We start from the raw sequence: 25,912 nt of genomic DNA on the forward strand, positions 1-25,912 counted from the left end.
TGTGATTGAATATCGAGATATATTTGACAAAAACATCTAAAAATATCTTGGAATGGTTACAACAAAACGCCACTAATAATGTGTTGTTAAAAGTAAGACAAAACAAAAAATATTCAAGTTTACAAAGCTGACAGAGAATTTGGATAATAATAAAATAATAATAATAAAAACTCGTTTTGCACAATGCCCGTGTTTCTAAATTCAAAACTGTTTTAGACTTTCCATTGCTACACATTACTATGACCAATATGATTGTATTTTTTGTATTCCATTTGTCATTAATGTTCTCATGATGATGTTATTCTGACTGTCATGACATGTGCTGCTGCCTTTCTTGGCCAGGTCACCATTGTGAAAGAGGTTTCGACCTCACTGGGATTATATCTGGTTAAATAAAAGTTATTATTATTATTATTATTATCATCATCAAAATAGATGTCAACTAATTTAATAGTTTATTAACTGCCAATTAATAAGCAAATTTATCAACAAAATTTGAAAAAGAAAAACATTTTATGTGCAAATGTTAGCTCTTTTCCATCAACGTGTGAAAATGGGATGGAAAACAGAAGTGTTGGATTTATATTTTTATTTGTCAACTAAGTTAACAGTTTACTCATTGTTTGAGCTTCAAGTTTGAGTGACTCCAGTATTGATAGTATGGGAATAAATATATCAAAGGTAAGAAAGCTGTACATTGAAATAATAACAATATAATTTAATAACAATAATAATAATTTGACAAAAAGTAAATTAAAACTCGCATATTAGTACACTGGAGCAATTTTGAACATGGTCAGGGGAAGATTCCGCTTCATTAAGTGGCAGAACAATCCTCCATTTGTTTCCACTGTTATCTGCTTTTGGGGAGCTTTATTTGATGATGTAACCTTTAAATTGAGGGAACAATAACATTTTCACAACGTTACAGTCCTGAATAGGACGATCTCTTATCAAACCACCTCCAGCAGCAGCACAGAAAATAAAGGTATCAATGAAATATACTGTACACGCAGTCATCTTCATCAAATACATGTAGAGATCTTTTAAACATCCAAGTGGAACACGAGGTGCCTTTCAAAAAGACCAAATTTAAACCTTATGTTGCAGTGTTCACGTTTTCCATCTTAGACTCTCCTGGGATTTGGTGGTGAGGTCGGCGGTCAGGCCTTCAGACAGACTTATCCTCTGACCTTGTAACCCTAAAACCAGCTGGTCAATAATCAATACGACAGAGATGATCTGATAGCCAAGAAGAAAATGTTGGTTTCCTTTCTTGGCTGACAAATTCTGAGCTGGTATTCTGTGTCTGGTTACAGGGAAGCATTCAAAGAAATTAATCTGCTGGTCAATAGCCAGTTTGATTTTACTTTTTATTATTATTCCCTTTAAATTACCAGCACACTGTGAATAGTGATCACTGACTTCCAATTTGCACATGTTACTGTCTGTGAAAGGTCACAGCAATGTCATAAAGCCTGATTTCTATTCCATCCTACTCTTAAGGTTTTCAAAATAATTGCTTCACTAGATTTTTAATAATTCTACTCAGAGGCCAATTAAGAGCCAAAATGTTTTGAACTCATCAAATCACTAAGCCCCAAGTCATTTTTTGCTAAGTACTAACTTGCTTTTATTTAGGTGTCTAATCAAATTCCCAACTTATTTATAATCCATATATGTTGGTGTAACACAGCTTGAATGATTAATGCAGTTGAAAGCTAACAATTCTCAAACATGTTCCAGTAGTGCTAATTAGCATTAGCATGTGTCACATGACAAATTTACAACTAGTTAAAAAACCAGTGACTAAGCTATATACTAACTAGCATTAGCTTTGTTGATTACACTCAAATTCACTAAAATGTTGGGTACGTCCTAGGGGTGTAACATTACATAAAAAAAAAAAAAAAAATCACGGTTCGGTACGTACCTCGGTTCTGAGGTCACGGTTCAGTATGTTCTAATTAGCATTATGTTGGGTCACATGTGGAACTCACAAGTAAACTTAATAACTAAAAAGAAAAATAGCTGTACACATCACATTCCTAACAAATGTCCAACATGCTAACTAGCATCGGCTTGAATGACTAGAATTCACAACGTTAATTGATAAGGTGCATAAAGTCTGTGTTAATGCTCAGTGTGGGGGTGAATAAATCTGCTTCAGTGACATAAAATCCCGTCACTGTGCATAATTTGCCACTTACATTTTAAACCACTGACTCACACATGAACCGTAAGCTGAAAAATATAAGCTAACCTAATAACCAGAATGTTAAAATGTCAGTGTGATGTGGATTTTCTGGCTGAGAACTAAACCGTCTGGAAAACACCGCAGCAGAAATCTGATACAGGAAGGTGTGGTCGCAGCTTCGCCTGTTGACAGAATTCACCGTAATGAGTTTTATTCCTCAGTTTCCTCTAATTATCATTCTGGCTGATCAAACATTTACTCCACAGGGAGCGATGGCGGCACACCTGTTCTCCTCATCAGCTCCGTGCAGGGAGACGCCACGCTCCAGCTCGGCCTGCAATCGCAATTAGATAAACAGGAGGGATGGAGGGATCGATGAAACACAAAAGCAGAGTATCCTACAGCACGGTGCTGGGATTGACCACGCTCGCCTGAGTCTGGGTGCAGATTGGGGATGGAAGGGGTCTATTCTTCTTCACCTGAGATGAACTCTATTCACCATTCGTGTCTCGTCCCTGCGGGCCCACAGGCTCATCCCTTTCCATTTACTGCTCAGTGTCATCAGGTCTCCCGCAGAAGCTCAGCTTTAATCAATGTAATTACCAACCAAAGAACAGACCCCAGATCAGCTGTACCTGCACATAGAACGTCATCCTGCAACTCATTGGAACAGCTTGATTGAACAGTATTTAATTATTGGATCATTTGTATTCAAAAGATGAGAAAGAATAAGAGGTTTAAAAAAATCTCTCTGAAGGAGACTTCTTGTAAAACCTAAAAAAGGTGAATGGATCGAAGAGTAATTTTGCACATTTTCCAACTTGCTTAGAATTCTTGTGCTTCTTTGCAAAGTGAATTTTGGGTTGGGATTGTACCATTGTGAGTCTGGCATCATTTTGCACCTTAAGAGGCCGACACACAACTGGACGCAGCTCATCCCATTTCTCCAAGCGGCTCTGACCCTGCCGTGTCCAATGCTGCATTCTGTCAAGCAAACACACAACTTGGCGCAAGTTGGCAAAAGCTGTTTCTTTCTGGAACTCTGTCAAACCCTAAACCACCCCAGTCAACTCAGAACAGCCTTGTGCAACTGTGGGTGAACTCTGGCGTACTAGAGTCCCTTTATACACAGAGTTACTACATGACAATGTGAAAAGATACGGTCATGTGACTTAGGGAGCCATTTTGGGGCCAAATTCTTCCTATGACTGTTGGAAAGAGTAGAGATAATTGCATTGCTTTCAGTAATACAAATCATTTAGAAATGGACAGATCTTTGTCAACTAGTATTTATCATCAATTTATACTGAAAACATTACATACAGCCTACTGTGAAAATGCAGTTATTGAAATTATTAGTCGTTTAAGTGCACACTACAGATGAAAATACAAATTCTGAGATCATGATTATTTTCAGTATTTTTATTTTCTCCTTATTTATTTATTTACTTTTACAATACTTTAATATGTCTCAACCTATGGACTTCATTGCAATAAGAGACTACTGGTGCTGTATTAGGTATTTGCTGTATTGCATTTCAAGTTCAAGTTTATTTGCCATTTGCAGTATTAAAACCACATTGGAAAAATGGTGCAAGGAGCTCAAAAGTGCACTAGCAAGACATACACAAACAATAAAAAGACATAAAAGAACATAAAAAATGCCATAAAAACGACAAAGCCACAAAATAATTTAAGATACATTTAAAACTAATCAAAGAGTGTTGATCATTGCCACGGCTTGTGGGAAGAAAACTTTTTAACGTGATGTCCCACATTTAATAGACTGATAGAGCCTACCCAAGGGAAGAAGCTCAAACAGGTCCCTGGTGGAATGCAGGAGATCTTTAGTAATAGCTAAAGACCAGGACTTGAGCCTTTTTTGTAAATGTCCTCCAGGACAGATAGTTCCACACCAATAGTCCTACTGGCTGAACGAACCACTCTATTCAAAGCCTTCCGTTCTTTAGCAGTGGCATTTCCTAACCATGCAGTTATAGCATTTGTAAGAAGACTTTCAAGCAGCTGTGATAAAAATTTAAGAGAATGTTCTTGTTCAGAGTAAATTCTTTCAACTTCCGTAGAAAAAAAAGCCGTTGTCGAGTCTTTTTAACAATTCCGTTGGTGTTATAATTCCAGCTCAAGTCATCAGATCAAAACAATCCCAGAAATTTAGTTTTAAACTGTTTTCGCCTCAGCGCCATTTAATATGATGGAAGCATAAGATCTATTTTTGGGTGATTCTTAGATTACGGGCACTTATTATGTCCTTTGATCATATTGTATGAAAAACAGAAAAAAGGGGAAATTTCACACTTTTATAGTTATCTTTACAATGAAAGTGTGTTAAGAAATTTGTTCTAGTAGTCTATGATGACTTTTTCACTTTTTTTCAGCATCATTATATGCAAATATTGCCATTTTGTGCTTGTCCCACACCCAGACTTTTGATCTTCAATGCTAAAAATGAATGGTAAAGAAACTTTTTTTCTAATGTTTTAAAATATCTCTGAATAAAATATCAGTAAAATAATCAAAACATAATTTGGGGTATTCAATGTCATACAACTGTTGTGATTTTTTAAAACAAAATGTAGTTGTCCCACACTATTGCCGTAATTTCCACCACAACACTGTAATGTCCCTAAACAGTTTGTATAAAAGATTGTTTGGGTAGTTTCTATGGAGATAAACAGTGACATCAGAGCACATGTATATAGCGCCAAATCACAACAAACAGTTGCCCCAAGGCGCTTTATATTGTAAGGCAATGGTGTGGTGGAAATTACATTTACAAGGCCAATAGTGCCCGTAGTTAAAGAATCACCCTTTTACTGAAGTCAACAACCAACTCAAAAGTTTTTGCAGTATTTAACTTCAAATTGTTTTCTTCACTCCAGGAAACCACGTTTTGCACTTCAGATCTATATACAAAGAGTCATCATGAGAAGAGATCAAACCAATAAAGTTTGATCTCTTTGAAGTTTGAATTTAGTATTTGTGTTTATTGTCAAGAAAGTTATGTTAAAAGAAGAGGCCTGGACATGAACTTATTGGGTGAAGACTGTAATTTGTTACCAAATTCAATATTGCCAAAAACTTGTTGAACTTGTACTTTAAAAGAACTGATGAAAGTGCAGTGAAAAAAACATTACCATTCTTTTACAAAGTAAATGGACTGTACTAATATAGTGCTTTTCTATCTGAATCAGAAGCTCAAAGTGCTTTACAATGATGCTTTGCATTAACACACACACACACACACACACACACACACACACACACACACACACACACACACACACACACACACACTGATGTCAGGGTGTTGCTACCATGCAAAGTGCTCAACTGCCAGGGTTTGAACAGAGGCTCCCTCTGGTCTCAAGCCCATCACTTTACCACTGCACCATCACCTCCTTCAAAGTACGAAAATTAACAAAAGTGCCTCACTAAGCTTTTTCTCTTAGGGACAACAGCTCATTTAAATCCTGCCATTTCATATTTATGACTAATTAGTGAAACCAGACGGCAGCTTCAGAGTGGGCTGCTCTTAATTAAAGTAGAGAATTCAAACTACACCTTGGTGAAGACATTCGTGTACTTCATGCGGACTGACATATTTCCAATGAGCTGACTGCTGCCTGCAGCTAGAGGTTAAAGGTCACTGAACACAAACAGTACATGTGACTTTTTTTTTTAAGTTGCTCATTCAACCGATACAGCCGTCACCCTACAGGACCTTCTTGAAACTTAATAAGCTTATCTATATTATAATAGCTAAGTGGCCTGTGTGTGTGTGTGTGTGTGTGTGTGCGCGCGCACGTGTGTGTGGGTGGCTTCAATCACGCAGAAACCAGGGAGAACTGACATTTGCCGTATGTATGCTTATGTATTTTGGGTCAAGGATGAATGGTGCCAAAATGGAAAGCTGATAAGACAAATATTTAGGAGAAATTAGCATTTTAGCTAACCAGTAAGCAATAGACATTGTGCTGAAATGCATCATGGAAGTTTAGGGTTTACGGAGTTTTGAGGTTTTAAATATTGTTATTGTGGCTCATTTTAGTTTAACAGTGTTGTTAGTGTTATTGATTTATTGTAGTTTTGTAGTTCAATTGGTTTAGTCACTTTAGTTAAGTCTCATGTTGCCGGTACCATAAGTGAAAAGTGTAGTGTCTTCCACCACCATCTCTGCTGAGTAAAATTTACTCTGATGGGATAACATTTGTTCCCAGTCTAAACAGAGTAAAATATACGCTACCATAGGGCTAAAAAAACTCAACATAGCATTCAAAAATCAACTCTTATTGGAGTAAAACCACTTGCATTGAGTAGACTCTGTCGCCAACCGAACGGTCTGCCCTAAAAATTGGTCCGCCCTGCATTCACTGTGCATGCGTCATCAGCTGCGGTTCACCGATTAACACCTCGTTTCTGCTTAAAACTGCACTCCAGTCATTATCTGTCTGTTAATAATCCCATTAATCCATTTGATCGCTTTGGGTGAAGACAGCCTGTCCACAAAGTGGCTGAACTCTGAAATGACGCATGCGCAGTGGAGGCAGGGTGGGGGCACCGTTCAGTCGGCGACACGGTAGCGCTGATTTCACTCTACACTCTTTTTTCCTCTATTTAGACTGGGATTAAATGTTATCCCAGCAGAGTAAATTTTACTCTGCAAAAGTTACTGTGTATGCTCATGTCTTTTGGGTCATTGATAAATGGTGCCATAATGGAACGTTTATAGGACTAATATTTTTGGAGAAGCTACAGATATTAGCTAACATTGCTAACTAGATTTTGGACTTTCACACAATTCCAGCAGGGGGTGGTAAATCATCTTTATATTAAAAGTTTGAGTGTGTGCGTGCGCGATTTTATTCAGTAAATTCAATGTAAGTACCTAATATAATTGTAACTACATTAAAAATACATGGATGATGCAAAAAAAAAGGGGAAAACACTTACTTCCACTGTGGCCCATTTAAAATGGCAAAATAGATATAATAATAGTGTTTCTATGATAAAAAGAACCTAAACAAATTAAAAATACATTAAGGCAGTAAACTAACATTAAAAAAAATTCAAAATTAACAGGAAATAAAATAATCAGTTCCTCTTCTAAGAATTATTGAGGGCTAACGTTCTAAAAACATTCTGGACTTACACGCCATTCCAACTCATTATGCAAGCTTTGCTTAACTGAACTCTTCAAAAATGTCAGCTTCATATTTTATAAACACTTTCCAATGTAGTGCCCGTGGATCCGCGTGGGAGACACACTAATATACATTTAAAAAATACATAAATGCATATAGACTTGAGGTCCCTTTCTACAGCGCTAACTGCACCAACCCATCTTAAAAATCTGGACTCAAGAAGAAATAACAGCTGACCTGAAAAACTCAGTGATTGTCACAATGTACAAGCGGAAAGGAAACAAGCCTGACTGTGGACGCCATCGAGGAATCTCCTTACTGTCTACTGCAGGAAAGGTTCCTACACAGATTGCCAACAACTGTCTGAGACCAGTAGCATAAAACATCCTTCCTGAAACGCAGACGTCTTCAGACCATTAACAGGAACAACGGACATGATCTTCACTGTAGACCAATTGCAAGAAAAGGGTCAAGCGCAACACCAACCAATGTACCTTGCCATCATTGACTTGACAAAGGCATTCCACAGTGCGTCATACCCACTCGTGGAAAATCCTGAGTACAAAAAGTTGCCAAGAAAAATTAATCAAGAGCGTGAGGCTTCTCCATGATGGCATGTCTGCTACAGTTCTGGTAAATGGCACAAAACCTAATGCGTCAATGTTCAGTCAGGAGTAAAAAAAAAAAAAAAAAAAAAAAAAAAAAAGACTTATCAGCCCTCTGCACTTCATCATCTTTGCATCAACAATCCTCCACCTGATCAAGGACAAGGTGCCACCATTAACTGACACTGTGTACAGAATGGATGGAAAGCTCTTCAACCTGAGCCAACTGAGAGCCAAGAAGGAAAACACCACCACTTCACTCCTGAACTTCCAGTATGCCGATGACAGCATATCTTCATCTTTTATGGGAGAAGGTTTTCAGAAAATCCTTGAAACCTTCGATGAAGCCTACACCAAGCCTGCCCTTACCAAAAAGTAGTATATGCAAGTATGTTTCAAGTATACTTCTAGTTTACTTTTTATATACTTATAAGTACTATTTTTTGGTAAGGGTGGTCTTCACAACAAAGAAGACATGTCCTGTATCAGTCTCCACCCAACATTGTTTTCAACAACACAGACCTTTGAAACAAGACACAAATCTTCATTTGTAAAGCTGTTGTCATGCCAACCCTGCTGTACGGCTCTGAGACCTGAATCACCTACCGCCACCACCCGAAGACCCTCAAGCAATTCCACCAATGCTGCTTCAAGAGTATCCTTCACATCAGGTGGGACTACTACCATACCAACATCAGCGTCCTGCCTGAAGCCAAGCTCCAGAGCACAGAATGTGTCATAATCAAGAACCGGCTTCGTGGGTGGGTCATATCTTTAGGACGGATGACAGCTGACTTCCCAATAGATCTTCTACTCCCAGCTGAGTGAAGGGAAGCAGTCCAGAGGAGAGTAGAAGAAACACTACAAGAACCTCCTGAAGCATAACATCAAGAGCTGCTCCATTAACTGGAAGACTTGAGAAGAACAAGAGGGACTAAGCCAGCTGTCGAGCAATGATCCACATGGGAGTGGAAGTCTGCGGAGGAACAACACAGGGTGAACAAATGCGGATGAAGAAGAGCGGAGAAGAGGTCTTGGAAAATTAAAGAAAACCATATATTAAAGAAACAGACCCTTTCAGATTAATACAAACCTGATTATGTTTACAACAATCAATCACACCTGTTCTTAATTTCAATCATCCATTCAACATTCAGCAACCATCCAACAGGTGGCAATGTTCAACTGCCACCTACAAATATATGGGATATTACATAATCAAAACAAAGTTGCTGCTGTGATTAATCTTTATCAAAGTTCACCAGATGCAATTGGGCTCATCCTTAATATACCACCTTTTAAACTTGTGAGCTACAAAATGATAGCCTTTATTGTTTTTGAGTTATTGTCAACACAAGCTGGCTGTGATGGATTCATTCACTCCATTTTAGAGTACAGGCCTTTCCAAAGCTGAGGAATATCTGATCTTGATGCCACTCGGTGGCCTGTATCAGCTTGCTGTGAAGACAAATGAGCCCTTTAAGTCCTATTGTTTGTACTTGTGTGACTATTAGTTTACATATTATGTTTACCCAAGAGGATGTGTCCACTAAATCAGAACAAAAACATCCACAAGATAACCTCGACATCTCCCTGAGGGTCGACGCTTACAAATTCTTAACTGTTCCACCTCCAACAAATCCTGCGTGCTTCGGCCTGCATCACCAGCACAGATCTTACTTACATTAAATTAAGCAGCTGCTGTACTGCTGTGATCCTTACTTTATGATGTCACAAAGACTTCATGAGATTATAGGAGTAGAAAGGTAAAGAAAGACAGGGAGAGGAAGCACATGTTTCTCAGTGTAATTCAGACAAAAACAGCTTTATTTATTACAGGATTTCTAAATCTGCACTAAACCCAAAACAATTCACCAGTGAATTTTAAATCTATCTCTGGCTTCGGATCCATTTGTATCTTTCAAAGTTCTCAAAGCTCAACAGCTTTCATGGATTGATGCTGCACTTCAGAAAACACTCAAATATGAGGAACAACATAATTGTTTGTTGAATGACACTCTGCTTTCCAATAACTGGAATAACAAATTTGTGTAAAACAAATCGTCTCAAATTATCATTTGTTCCAGTTTCTATCAAACTGCTAAACAATGCAAGTAACTAGTACAATAGAACAACGTGCAATAAACTTCAGCACTTTAGCATCTGGCACTTTTCTCAGCACTTTAAATAGTTGAATGTCTCTGTGTTGTCATTGTAATGTATTTCCTGATTTTAGTCTAGATTTTAATTCTTGTGTTTTACGTGATTTGTGTCCTTTTGTAAATTGTTCTCTGCCCTGTGAAGCGATAATGTAGTGCAACGCCTAAGACAAATTTCCCTAATGGGACAATAAAGTTGACCTTGACCTAACTGCTGTTTTACTCTCCTACTACATCTTACATGACTTCAACTCATTTCACTTTATATCAAAGTGGAATGACAATAACTTCACAGTGAACACAGATACTTTTTTTTTTAACATAAATTTAAATATTACACAAGTGTTTAAGATAAAAGATAAGTGTTGCACAAGAGATAACTTTGCAGCGTCATAGAATGTAAAAAGAACATAATTAAGATCAAAAACACATGGTCACATTATCAGACACTAAAATGCAGAGAATAATTTCCCAAAGCGGATTATTAAAGCATTAATTATTATTATTATTGCAAAACTACTAGAAAAAAAAATATTAGATGTATGTATAGTGAGTTGTTCATGAAGTTGGACAGTAAAGACGTAGAAAGTGTCCGACTGGCCAGACAGGGGGACTGATGCAGGTGGTTGGTGTGACAGAGGAGGACGGGGTGAGATGGAAACGGATGATCTGCTGTGGCGCCCCCTAATGGGAGCAGCCAAAAGAAGATGATTATTACATGCAAAACAAACAGCTGGAAGTGCAAAAAGTCAATAAATATTGAGCTGCACAAATACATAGATCACCCAGAAAGATGTTTTACTGAATTGTTGAGGGAGGTCGGTGCAGCCAACATTAAAATTCTTTTGTCAGAATCCCAGAAAGAGCCGCATGTGGAAAACCAAACAACAATAATCTCTGTGTGCCGCTGAGGGCCCAGAGATACGGAATATATTCAGGAAAACATTGACAGAGCTAAAGCAGACGGGAACAAAGCGGAGACGCTGAGAGGAGAACGTGACAGTGAATTTAAAAGGACGCGTTGCCCTTCTGCCCGTCACCGCTGACTTTATGAGCTCATATCAGACTGACGGCTGCGGGCAATGTTTGGTTCACATATTAAACTGTCACAAACAGCCAACTCTCACAGGATGCAGCTTCCACAGGTAATATCACGATCAACCTTCAGCCAAGGTTTGAACTCCAGGAATCTTTCCTTTTAGATCTGACCTGAGCTGCCGGTGCAATTACAGGCAGTCTGTCAACAGTGTAAATGTGGCTGTTATGACTGACAGCGGACAGGAAATAAGAATCAGGCCAGTACTATATTCATGTACATGGGGGTCTTTGTCAGTTTGTCAGTGTGCCTGTAGATGGCAGTCCAATAATCTGAGTGTCAAAATGATAGAATAAACATTTTTTGCTCTCTATATTAGGGTGTCTCAAAAAAATGTACCAAAAAGTATTTTGACAGCACAGGAAAATCAATCAATATTATCAGACATTTTCTGCATGACCATCTGGCCAAAGCATGTAATTTTCCCCCAATGCAGTTTTTAGTTCAGTCTTTCCTTTTTGATGTTTTAACCCTTTATCTTTTACACCACCTCATGTAACCTCCTCGTCTGAAGTTTCCTAAGAAACAAATTATCCGTCTCCAGTTTTCTGGAAAACCACCGAGCAAATTCAAGTCTTCTTGCTATTTGCAGGGGCGTTCATTGACTCTGAGACTGAATTTTGTATAGAAAGAAATGCAAGTCAGCCCTGCACAGAACTCAGTGATTTTTGTTCTCTGAATTAGGGTCAACTGTGGCATTTTTCCCAGACTTTAATGTCTTGCAGAACTCTGACTGTTTTTGCAAGTTGACTGAGAACAATTTTGGAATGGACTCCTATTTAAAATTCATGTTGGACTGTTTGGAACCTGTTGACGTCAAAGGACCAGTGACACACACCAAAATATAAGTCCCTTTTCTCTTGTTCATAAATTAATAAAATATCAAATGACAAAGATCTATTTTATAGAACTATTTTATAAAACAAATGAATGTTTTTTCATTTGCTCAATGGACAGAATATTTCATGAGGTGAAAGATGGAACATTTCATCTTTCACCTCATGAAATATTCTTACCATTGCACTCAAACATTCATTATTTGTATTTTAACCAATCACACCTTGCCTTCCTGCAGAATACCAGCATCAGATCAGTGACAACACACTGCGAGCTGTCAAACTAATACCAATACACCTGTTGCAGGGTTGCCCGAACCATTATAAGAGCCCAGTGGGCCTGAAATGCTCCAAAAGTCCACTTTACACAAGGAGTCAAGTGAACAGCTGTTTGTCTTGCTGGGTGCAGTAAAGTTAAATGTGTAAAGCTACTGGTGATACCTCCATCTTGAATGTGGATCACAATAAAAACATAATTGTGAAGCATTATTATTATTGCCTCACAGCAAGGAGTTACGTGGTTCAAAGTCCCTTCAACAAATTTTGTAAAACTACAGTTGCATGAGGAACAGCATCTGCTGTAAAACGTGTGCCAAATCAACATGGTAACCTCAAGGAAAACAGGCAGCCAAAAGAATCGCACCCTCTTTGATGGTTATATAAATTCTTGGTGGGTGTTTGATTTTTGATTTTTATTGAATTACGTTTGTTTCTTGTTTGGCTGTTTTTATTTTTAAATTGCTTTACACTGTTTCATGCAATGCACTTTGTGACATGGCATCAATGAAGTGTGCAACAGAAATCCATTATTATTAGTCCCCAGGCAGGCCTTAGGGTCTGTCAGTCAAGAACATTGTCTCTTCCATTCTTTAGAGTCTGGGAAGACCCCCCCCCCATTCGGTGTAGTCTGCATGCTGTCTCTCCAGTCTGTATGCCATCTGTCAATCTTTTCTGCGGTCTTCCCAAGGGGCATTTTCCTTTTGATTTGTATTCAGACATTTTGGGGATTGTATTGTCCTCCATTCTTTCTATGTGTCCCGACCACTTGAGGGAGGACCTTTCAGTGTCTTCATCTGTTGATGCTGTGCCTAAGATTTTCCTCAATTGTGTGTTTCAGATTCTGTCAGCTCTCATTTTGCCCAAGATGGTGTAGAGTACTTGTGTCTCTTTTTGTCAGCACCCATGATTCTGGTCTATACAGGAGACCTGGTTTTAGGAAGGTGTTGTTATTTCTACCCAGTTCTTTCATGTAATTTACTGCCCCTTACCAAGAACCAAACCATTGTATTCCTCATTTTTAGTTTATTAAAGGTCATGACAAAAACCATGCCTGGGTCCCTCACAGACAGTGTCCATCTTGTAAAGGCACACAAAGTACCTTGTACAACACTTTTATACAATGTGGGTGTTAACAACGGGTGTGGTTTAGTCTCACATTTCTAATGTTACTGGCTCTCACCAACAGGGGGAGCTCTCCCTGTGTCTGAAACTTGGACACAGGAAGTAAAACTTAACTTGTATTTCTCAGAACTTCCAAACAAATAACACAGACAAATATCATAAAAAAGATCATTATTTCTTCCATGCAGTAGTTGACTTTTCATGGTATCACAATACACATTTAAAAAACAGTATGATCTGATACAGACCCCACAATATTATTGCGATACACGATGTATTGTTTGCTAATGATTACGGCTCTAGTTGTGAATTAAATCAGGTGATTTTTCCTGCATGTCCCCAGACTTTACCTTTTTCCTCCCATTATAAGCACTGAATACGGTACACCGTTCTCTCAGTCGCAGTGTTTCTGTTCGTGTTTTTTGTGCTGCACAGTACGTATTTGTGTCTCCACGCGCCACACTTCCCTCCTCCTGAAACTGATGTGCAACCATGGGGGAAATTAATTTCTTCTACCCAACTCTGCCTGTTAAAAGCTTCCGTCTCCACTCGGTGTACGCACCAAATACACACCACTAGTCCTCCCCACTCTGTTTACGAAGAGCCCGTCTCACTCGCCTTGAACCACTTCCATCTTTGACCTCCATTACTATTCAGACGCAGTCTCACCTGGCTGCATACATCAAACTGGCTTTAAAAGCATCTTTCCACAGACCTGGCTGGCTTCATTCGCTCCATCTGTGATGGAATTTGCTGTTGAGAGATGAGTAGTAAAGTCAAATGTCAATCTGGCAAACGTGTCCTTTCTAAAGGGAGCACATTTAAAATCTTCCCCAGGCATAGATGCGCTGATTGGATCATTTTGTGTGCGACTTCCTGAATACAGATGACATATTACCAACATCAAAACATTCACAACAGAGAGATTGGGCCGTTTCCTGCTTGTGAACCTAAACTGTAATTTTGACTGAAGAACAGCAGAATCAGCAGAAGAGCAAAGTCAACCCTAAAAGCTGCCAATGACAATTTATTCATGAACTAAGAACACAAAAGAAGCTACGTCCGATGAAGGTCCTGAGGCCGGTGGGTGCTGATGCTTAACTGAGGATTACATAGCTTGAATTGGATGAGAGCCTACGACTCTCCCTGTGCAGGACGCCGGTCTATTACAGGTTACTTCCCCAACCAACAAACCCTGGTTGGTTGGTTGGTGAAGTAATCTATGTTGTAACTCATGAAGTAACCTGATGCTATTCATCTTTCAGCTGGTCCCAGGTAATTGGAGTTGTACTTGGGGTTGCCAGAGCAAATCAGCATCAGGATGTGGCATAAGTTGAATACAGAATACCCTTCATGACGGAACTCCAGCTCTACATTCCATTCACCCTATTGAGGTATCCCATAATCCCTTGTGCGCCAGAGAGTCGCTGCAGTCAAAACAACTGAGAATCCACATGACAATTGTAAATGAATATTATACTATAAAAATGTAATATTTTATGCTTTTTGTCACGTGAATAAGAAAGTGCATGCATGATACTCTGAAAACTTGCTAAAACAATTACAACAAATAATCCGTGTCTGCTACGTTTAATCTGTGTGGAATTTAATAAACACAAACCGAATTTCAGACATATATATTAGTCTGGAACAAAGAGGACAAACAGTGTTGTAAAGGACAATAATCAAGACGTTAAAGAGCAAACTTCACTTTCCCCCAGAACGACATGATCAGGAAGCGATTGTAGCTCACAGCAACTCCCATTGAAAATAACAGAGAGACAGCCTGTGATTCTGGCATGTTTACATAAAATAAACGCAATAACAACGTCTATAAACCCAGAGAATATATTCACGAGAGTTTTAGGCACAATATAAAAATAGTTTTATGTTGCGATGTTAATGCTGTTTTCCGTGTGCAGCGGTTAAAGTGCAGCCCGATCAGAGCATCTCAGTGTAGTTCTCAATGTTACTGAGATCTCGCAGCGTGGCGACCTCTTCGAAGTTTTGTGGGATTTGAAACCTTAATAGGGCGAATGGAAAAACACACACAGCCCCTCGTCTTACCAAGCGGTCTCCCAGCAAATTACTAATCAGGACCTACTCTGCTTGCCTGCTGAGATTTAATGGGAATAGAGTTAGTATTATTACTGATTAATATTTGAGGTAATTTTACACTTTTTTATTCATAATAGAAAGCCAAACACTTTTAAAACATTTTTTGAGTTATCATGCAGTACCTTTCTAGCCCACCAGGGGGCAATGGAGCACACTTTGGGAATTACCACTGCACACCAATATCAGTTTCAACTGATATTTTCCAATTAATTAAAGTTGGACAAATTAAACAAAAAAAGAGCCTAATTTACAGGCAGCAGTCACGACTGAGTAAAAATAGTTGTTGTGCGCACATCCAATCCTGATTAGGCCAGGTGCAGAATAATCAAGAATAGTAGACAAAAAAAAAAAAAAAGAAAGAAAGAAAATCCGCACACCAGTAGAGCTCACATAATCTTTAACAGTTGCCTGAAGAAGCCCTCAGGTCAAAATGTTGCTTTTTTGGTCAATTAAAGATTTTGGGAACTCTACCAGTGTGCAGATTTTCTTTCTTTTTAGCAGTCCAGATTGATACATATACACAGGTGGGAAAATAAACATTACAATTAGCAAGAAGAGCAATCTGAGATTTCTGACGTGTACCAATCTGGATCCGGATCACCGCCAAAATTCAGTGGAGTTTTCCATGCCCTAAGATCTATCTGTGGTGCAAACGTGGTGAGATCCGTGAAGTTGTTTTGATGTAAGTAGTTTTTATGTAATCCTTCAAAGCATATATTAAGTGAAATCTTGATCCAGAATCCGGATCGCCTCCAAAAATCAGGAGAGTTTTCCATGCCCTAATATCGATCTGTGGTGCACATTTCGTGAGAATCCGTCAAGTAATTTTTTTTATGTAATCCTTCAAAGCATATATTAAGTGAAATATTGATCCAGAATCCGGATCACCACCAAAAATCAGTAGAGTCTTCCATGCCCTAATATCGATCTGTGGTGCAAATTTGGTGAGAATCCGTGAAGTAGTTTTGACGTAAGTAGTTTTGATGTAATCCTTCAAAGCATATATATAAAGTGAAATCTTGATCCAGAATCCGGATCGTCTATAAAATTTAATGGGTTCTTCCATGGCCTAATATCTATCTGTTCTGAAAATTTTGTCAAAATCTGTGCAGTAGTTTTGACATAATCCTACTAAAAGACAAATAAATAAATACATAAATAAATAAACACAGATGATTTTATTACGTCCTTGGAGGACGTAACAAAGTTTCCTAAATCGCATGCAAACTTGAACAATTCCAGTTGTGTTATGCCAGCATCAGTGGTGGGCACAGTTCAGCTAATCCGATAACAGATAATTATCAAAGCTAATGTTTTTGCTAGCGGATTAGCTTTTCAGATAAGTTTTAAAACCATCATTGGGCAAATTATCTTCTGATAAATTTAGTTCTGATAACTTTCAGTCTGATAACATTTTTTTTTTTTTTTTGCTGGTAAAGTGAGCAAAGTTTAATGGTCAAAAATGTTTGTAAACCCTAAAATCAAACATTTTAGTTGATCTGTTGTTTTTGTAGCACACTGGCAGTCTGTCGCTTGCTGATGACATCATCAAGCGTAAAATGTGATTGGCCGGTCGACGCAGGGAGAATTGTGGGTAGTGTAGTTCAGGTTCACTCTGGACATTACAGTCAGTGAGTCCACTCGACACAAAAACAAAACGGTCTAATTTTAACATCATTTTGTTTCTTTGTGGCTGTAATTTAATCGCCAAGATTTGTTGGGGGAGAGGAGCTCTCACAGCACAGCTGTGTACAGAGGAACTTTTCTTTACGTTTAGACACTGTTTTGAAAAAATTTTTTTTTTTAAAGGACACTTTATGTGGATTATTTATTCAGATGAATCCCACTGAAACTAACAGGTAAGAATTTATATTTACTACTTGTCTTTTACTCTACCAATCAATGCATTAATGGACATATTTCGGTTGTTGAAGCTGCAGGGGTCAACGCGTGTGAAAAAAGCAGCAGCTTTTTAGTTCGTAAATGATGGTGTATATAATACCGAGATAAACAGTGACTTTTGTACTGCTTTTGAAAGATGATGACAGTGTTTTATTTTTTATTCATTCATTTTTCGTGCATTCTTGTGTTTGTGATCCATGAATTTACCCAGCAGCGAAAAGTGAAAGTGAAACTGGTTTATCAGAAGCCGACAGTGTAATCTGATGTGGCCACGTCCGAATCATTACTAAAAGTTATCGGTTATCTGCAATAAAGATAAAATTTTTTTTAGCAGTTTATCGGTTTAGCGTCATAAAATACAACTTTTCAGTTATCAGGTTAGTGGTTATCAAAGCTGACTTTTTGGTTAGCTGTGTCCACTGGCCAACATTCATAATTTAAACATATATAAAAGAATTACAACTGTTGTGTTAAAAAATGCCAGCATGGCCCACAATTGCAGGTTGACTGGTCCTCACCTTTATCAGAATCTGGAATTACAAAAGTAAGCATGCAGTAGTTTTTATGGAGTAACTGACGGAATTCTTGCAGATCCATTCACTCACATACTGATTCCATTATGGCTGTGCTTGTTCCGCCACACTCAGGGAAAAACAGAATTAATATATGAGGGGAGCACAGCGTCACATCCCGTTAGCAACACTTGCAGTCAAACAATTTTGGTGAATCCTGTTTCGATTCAGCAGCTGAACAAGTGTTCACAAAACGCAAGTTCAGAATGAGCCACAGCTACTTTGGACAATGATGATGCAAAACATGTATCGTACTAGGTATCAGCGTCATCAGCAACCAAAGGAGCTTCTTCAGCCACAGACTGCTCCTTCCCAAGTGCAGGACCAACAGACTGAAAAACTCCTTTGTCCATCAGGCCATCAGACTGTACAACTCCTCATTTGGGGGGAGGAGGAGTAACAGGAAGACAGAGGATGGGAAGGAGAGGAACAGTAGTAGCCAGTAAACCAGTACTGATCAGTATGTCTGGTATTTTTATTATGCATTTATATTTGCAAACTGTTTTTCTTTTTTACTTTCACGTTTGATACTTTGTGTGCTTCTTACCCTGTGTGCTGCTATACAATGCTGCTGGATCCTCATTTTCCCTGAAGGAGTCTTCCCAAGGGATCAGTAAAGTTCTATCTAATCTAATAATGTTCATATGTATCTAAGCAACCCCCCCTTCCCACACACAGACAAGAGACACCCCTCTGCCCTGACACATGCACACCCTGCCGAGGGTTTTGCTCATTTTTTTTTAATTCATCACGCCTGTACAAGCACTTTGACATTTGGAAATGGCTGAATAACGTGGACAAAGTTGGAATATGGTGAAATAGAATTATTATTTATATAGATGTGTACCGTCATATCAGTAGTTTATTTTTTCTCATGGAGTGAGTTGGCCTAGCTTACTTACTCTAATGTCCGCTGTCCTCCCTTTGTTTGTTTACAGTCAGGGTTAAATATTCCTGCATCAGGGGAGCAATTTATTGCTGGAAAATTAAAACATATTTTCTCATGCTTTGTGTGAAGTAAACAGAGTTTCAGATTTTCACAATTACACGCCACGAAAATCATCAGAATTCATCGTGCTGTTTGTGACGACCAGAGTCATCCATGTTTTTTGAACCCAGGCAACACCAGCAGGTAATAATCCGACCTAATTAAACCCAACACCAGTAGAAGACACACCAACTAAAAGAACGCCATTTCAGGACAGGCAAATATTACACACATGACATTACGAGCGTGCACATATGCGTTCTCATGCATTCATTGAAGTACTAGCGGCACAATTTGCTGATTCGTTTAATTACTCACATTAATTAGCCACAAGCAGAGGCTAGCGGCGACACTCGTCCCGGTCTGGATTGTTTCTGGCAGCGGCTACGACAAACGCAGTGTCGGCAGGAGTGTTCACGTCTCGCACCTCGTGTCCACTGAGTGACGCGGCTCACAGCCTAAAGAGTTTATCCTCACACCTTTTTATCAGGTTCATCCCCGAAGATTCCTTTAGTAGTTTTTATTTTTTGAAACCTGACCCACTCAAATAAATGCCAAACACATTTACCTAAACAAACCTGTTTCCTCGTTTTCTCTCTCTCTTTCTCCACTCAGCTAATTGAATCTGCAGCTGACTTTTAATTAACAGCCGGCTTGATTTGCATAGAGAGGGATAATTTACATACGACAGGCAGCCCCTCCCCTCGTTATGTCTGGGCACTTGGCGTAGAGCCAAGATCAGAGGCGAAAACTGCCATCGAAGGAAGAAATAAGGAAGGAGGAAGGGATGGGTGGAGGAGGAGGAGGAGAAGATGAAGAGTCTGCCAACAAAGGAGCAGAAAGAAAGCAGACGAAGGAAAGAACGGTGGAAAACAACCACACATGCTTGTGCAAGACAGACAGGCGGGCACGAGCCACAAAAACCAGCACGTGAGCAGAAATCCAATGACACATACCTCCAGAGGCTTTACACTCAGTTCGGCTAATTACAAAACCAAAGGGCACTAAAATAACGTGCACTGAATAGTTCCTCCCTCGTCTTAGTAAGGGGCGTTAATTATCGGTATGCTGGCTGAATGCAGGTGAGGACAACAGAGAGCTGTTGATATTAACGCCCCGTTTAAAATGATTTGAGGGCGCAGTGCGGGGAAAGGCGAAGTGGTTTTAGCTCAGCATCAGATTGATGACAGTCTCACAACTTCCATCTTAACGCACTGACACCACATTCATGTTACCAACGCGTCCGGGGAACCAGCGGGCTCGCTCGGCTTCGATAGGTGCATCCAACACCAGTCTGACCAATCAACATGCACCAATGTAGCAAAACCAATCTCATAATGCCTGGAGGACTCATCGGTTTTTGTCTGTGGGACTGTGGTCGGCATAGTTAGCTCGGATGATGACGGAGGCAGCGGAGTCGCCATAAAAATGTACACAGCATATTTTAAAAATTAAGCAGACCTACGCCTGCTTCAAAATGTTTTCTTTATTAACTAACACTGCGAGAGGTTTTCTCCCCCTCAGATATCTATAACGATGTTATTTTTATTATAAAATTGATTATTTAAAATAATAAAATTATAGAACTTCTTAGAATTCTTTAAAATGATCATCTTAGAATTTTACAATTCTAGATTTTTGTTTTGATTTTGTTTAATTTAAAATGATAAAATTATAATGTTTCTGTTCATTTACAATGATGAAGTATTTTTAGTTTAAACTGACAACATTCTATATATTTTTTATTCGTAGGGACAAAATCCTGGAATTTTTGTCGTGTGGAGATGCGTCTGCATCTCTACTCTTACCGAAACCTGTCAGTCACACATTTATTCACAGGTAAGTCAGATGTTGTCCAGTGGTGATGCTTACAGAGGTGACAATAATGTCAATCTCGATGACTGCTCAACCTTGACCACTGGACCCCTGTGTCCATCTTCGCTACAACCTGAGCTCACATTAGCATTCAAAGTATTCAAACAGTTGGCATGGTGATTATGAGATGATGCATGTCTTCAGGGTTTTATGCAAGGAACCTTAAAAGGTATTTTTAGAAAATGAAATAGAAACATTACTATTTCAAGTCCAAATATAAAAATGTGATTTTTAGAGAAGATACATGAGAAACTGAAGTCCTATTCTCACTCTTACAGCTATACATCCTGGAATATCACAACCGATAACCACAAAAGCCCAACATGTGAAGATTAGGGTGCCCACAAATGAGATCTAGCACACGGTTTTATGATGTGTGCCAAGACAAATGTAACCTAGCCATAGCATCTTTACCAAAACCTTGGTGCATCTGAAAGACCACCTGGTGATGTCACGGCATGTACGACAATGTTATAGTCTCCATAGAACTGCAAGGGTTTACCAAAGTATGCTCCGGAAGAAATGAATTTTCCAAACATGTCTGAAGTTGTGTCATGGGTAAAGTGAGACACATGGCACAATATCCCAGTATATCACGGTCACACCCCAGTCCCGCTAAGGCAGGGGTGGACAGCTTGTTCCAGAAAGGGCCAAGAGGGTGCAGGTTTTCTTTGCAGCCACTGACTCCACCAGGTGATTTCACTTATTAATATCACTTTGAGCAGATAGAATCAGTTAATTAGTGAAATCACCTGGTGGAATCAGTGGCTGCAAAGAAAACCTGCACGCTCTTGGCCCTTTCTGGAACAAGTTGCCCACCCCTGCTCTAAGGTATTCCAAGCTATGGATAAGGATTTAAATTATGACCTTCCAGAATGTGACTTCACAAGCTTGCCACTACTACATTTTTTTGGGCACGTGATGTAGTTGCCCAAAAAATTATTAACATACTCATCGGCAACTTCATTAGGTACACATTGCTTATACTGGGTTGGACCACCTTTTTGCCATCAGAACTGCCTTAATTCTTCATGGCATAGATTCAACCAGGTGTTGGAAACATTCCTCAGAGATGTTGGTCTATATTGACATGATAGCACCACACAGGTGCCCATTCAACCAGTCTGCCCATTCTCCTCTAACCTTTGCCATCAACAAGGCATTTTCATCCACACATGTGCCGCTCACTGGATATATCTTTTTCGGACCACTCTTTGTAAACCCTAAAGATGGTTGTGTATGAAAATCCCAGTAGATCAGCAGTTTCTGAAATACTCAGTCCAGCCCATCTGACACCAACAAACATACCACTCCCAAAGTCACTGAAATCCCCCTTTCTTCTCCATTCTGATGCTCAGATTTGAACTTCAGTAAGTCATCTTCACCACATTTAGATACCTAAATGCACTGAGTTGCTGCCATGTGATTAGCTGATGAGCTGTTTGTTAACAAGCAGTTAAACAGGTGTACCTAATAAAGTGGCCAGTGAGTGTCTCATTTTTGCAGATGTCTTTAGCTCAGATTTCAGACAGACGTGCGGTGTGCAAACAGAAACTACTGCTGTAGCCTAGCTGGTTTTTGTACAAGTTACAGGCATTTTAAAAATTAACCCCTACCCACTAGTTTACTTTTTAATCTCCGACAGAATGATTACAAACCACAGATTTTTACTAAATTTGGTGAAACCACTGGTTGTGGTCTGGAATAGAAACCACTGAACTTGGGGGGTGAAGTCTGATAAATGGGAAACATCAAGGACATGCTGAAGTTATGATTTTTTTTTTTAGATTTGTGTTTTGTGCCTGAGGTGAAGATATCTGCTAATGAGTCACCTGAAGGTGATAGTGAAAGCAAAAAAAAAAAGCAAAAAAAAAAAAAGGGACTTTTCTTTTTTGTTGAATTGCACATAAAAAATTTAAATCATGTTTCTGGGGTTTCTCTCCTCAGGCAGCCAGTTAAAAACTCAGTAGAAATAAAAGCTGAGTGGTTTTAGCAATTTTTTCAACTTCAGAAAAGGAAATTTCTTGTTCCAGATGAGACGTCTCCATGGCAATAAGATGATCACAAATAAACTGTTTATTATTAGGAAGTGATGCTTCAAAATATTTTTTATTTATTTACCATTTAGCCGCTGTGTGCTTTCAAAGAAATTTTCAAGCCACACAGAAACAAAAACTGGAATTAAAAACGTTTAATGACAAAAGGTGATGACTCAAACTTTAACCTTTTGAGCAGCGTCGTCAGTGAAATCTGCACAAACCAAACACTCCGATAATGAACGGCTGCTTCTCAGTCGCCTGACTTCATTAGTACCCAGAGAGATTCCAGCTCATTAATGGATGCCATTAAAGGGAGGCGGCGCAGCGCTGGGTGGCTGCCAACAGGATGACAAAAACTGCTGGGTGGCAGATATAGCGGGAGCTCACCGCGGAAGTGCAGCTGCTCCTCTGCAGTTTTCTCCCTGGGGAGTCAGGGACGGAGAACTGAGAAAACGTGGGCGGCTCATCATATGATCTGAGGGCAACGGAGGGTTATTAGGTCAGGCCAGGGCGTGTGCCATCTGAGTACTGTGGCAGACAGGAGGCGCAGGCGCCATTTTGACAAGCGCTGCAGAAAGTTGCCATTTCAAAGCTCATGGTATGGCTAAGAGAGGAAATCATACAAACAGAAACTCTGAGACTGAAACACACAAGACGAGCCGAGACACAAGTGACGCATGCATCGATTCCACCTCTGATTCTAGAACAGACGCCAATTTTAAAGGCTGGGAAAGTCTTTTGAAACATTAATTCTGCAGCCACAACATCAGCCGCAGTTTTCTGAGAGAAGTCGGCGCAAGCGATCACCAATTATTAACGTTCAATCAAATAGTTTTCTTTTCCCACAATGCTGCCAGTGAGACAGATGTCATTATATAACAGCTGAGTAGATCCTTGTCATTTGATTGGTGCTTTGTGTGTCACATGACATGGATTATTTGTGCCATTTGTGTTGCATTGCATTTAGTGCACAAATTTGGTTCCATACGTTTTGTACCATTGCATGCGGCAAACCCCGCCAATGCACACACTAGTGGCGACGATGTTTAGCCAAAAATTCCGGAGTTTGTTTTGCTGATGGATGATTATTTGAACGAGCTAATTGATGGTAGGGATGGGCTGAGCCGATCAATTCACGTATCGGAAAATACCGATCCAACCCGCAACATTTTCCAATACCAGAGAAGAGCCACTATGAATCCTCTCAACTGCTACTGTTTGCTCTCTGCTTGTTTACTGCAGAGCGTGAGGAGGGGAGGTTTTTGAAGTCGGGTTGTTTGAGAGAGCTCTCTTCCGCAGTGTTCTAGTTGCGGTTCGCGGCAAATTTTCTGCCCAGCTCTCGGATTTAAGTTGCCTGTTCATATTGCAAGGATTTTCCGAAAAATTAACTTAATTGTTGCTGAAAATGTGTGCTAAAAAGTCAGCTACTTCACTGTCCTGAGGCTGTAAAATGCCAGCTCAGCGTGCAGCCGCTGACAATCTGGCAATTGTTCTGAAAGTCCAAATCACGCAAACAACATCAGACACCGATTTCCACATTTGACAGATTCATGTAAAAATACTTATGTGTGATTCAGTGACACTGTAATATATAACTAATGTATTTTTAGATATGGAGCCATCCTGGAGCTGCTAATGAGCTACAGGAGTCAATAAAGAATTACAGAGGAGTCAAAATTTTAAAAAGCTCCAATCATGTTGAAACCACATATATCACATTATTTGTCTGATCATAACGATTCCAAAAAGGTATAATTTGGACTGTCTATGACTGAATGTTCTGTAGTTATGGGGTAAAAACAGCAAAAATGGTGACAGTGAGTTTCAGGTCAGTTTCAGCTTGTACAGGGGTCAAAAGTTAAAGTTCCTTCAATTTTGGTAAAACGTGATACAAATTATTGGATAAGCTAATAGGATTAATAAATGGAATAGTTTGCACCATCTGTCATACTTAGTTATCATGTTATGGAGTAACATATGTCATAGAATCCAGTGGACGTTGACCAAGCATTCAACACAGTCAAAACTATTCCATTCATTAATCCTATTAGCTCAACCAATAATTAGAGTTACCAAAATTGGATCAGCTTTAACTTTTGATGTGGTGTGGGATAGTTTTCAACGTGATTGGAGCTTTTATAAATTTTGACCCCTGTGTAATTCTTTATTGACCCCTGTAGCTCATTAGAGGTCAGCTCCAGGATGGCTCCGTATCTAAAAATAAAAATTAGTTAATTTAGAACATGTGTGCCAAATTCTATGCTTTTATCACAAAATGAACAATTGTTTTGCTCTGCTGCCCCACTATAGTATACAGAGAACGAACAAATCCCCCTGACACGAGTATTTGTGCGCATGCACAGAACACTACTCTTGCGTTATTCTAATACTTTCCCACGAAACTAAAATGTATCAGTTTGCATTTCTAAAATTGTATTCTGTTGCAGAGGAGAATCAGAGGGAAATGTCTGAACTGTAGGTCAGGTTTACTGCATGTTGTACCAGGATGTCTCAGAGGGAAATGTCTGAACTGTAGGTCAGGTTTACTGCATGTTGTACCAGGATGTCCACTGTCACCTACTCTTGCAAAATATTAGCTTCGCTCTGCACAAATTCCATCTGGTTATTCAACGTTTGGGGTCACAATGTATCTAGACATCACAATTTCTAAAAAACTTTTTCAAAAATTTCTCAATTGCTCACAATTTTCTACTTCATTTTTACCACCACTGTCAGGCTGCGATTGGGTATCCGGTATTTTTTTGCACCAAAAGCCGGCATCAGAAATTGGAAATGGGAAACCTCCTTTATACACAACCCGTCTGACATGTTTAATCCATACGGGCTTCAAACAGTTTGCGTGAAAAAGATTTAACTTTAAATTTAACCTTTCAAAGTCACAGATCATGTGGCCAAATAGAAAGGTGACTTTTAAACCACAGTTATATCTTAGCTATTCTAA

General features: G+C 39.2%; 1 protein-coding gene across 1 annotated transcript in view; it reads right to left on the minus strand.

The window, feature by feature from the left end:
- Positions 1–19,528, minus strand: part of tnrc6c1 (trinucleotide repeat containing adaptor 6C1) — a 216,108-nt gene extending 196,580 nt beyond the window's left edge. Inside the window, exon 1 of the mRNA XM_034189809.1 lies at positions 19,355–19,528. The gene's annotated coding sequence lies outside the window, so the exon portion shown is untranslated. The remainder of the gene's footprint in view (positions 1–19,354) is intronic.
- Between the last annotated feature and the right edge of the window lie 6,384 nt (positions 19,529–25,912).

The sequence above is a fragment of the Thalassophryne amazonica genome, chromosome 16 (genome assembly GCF_902500255.1).
Source record: "Thalassophryne amazonica chromosome 16, fThaAma1.1, whole genome shotgun sequence".
Lineage (NCBI taxonomy): Eukaryota > Metazoa > Chordata > Actinopteri > Batrachoidiformes > Batrachoididae > Thalassophryne > Thalassophryne amazonica.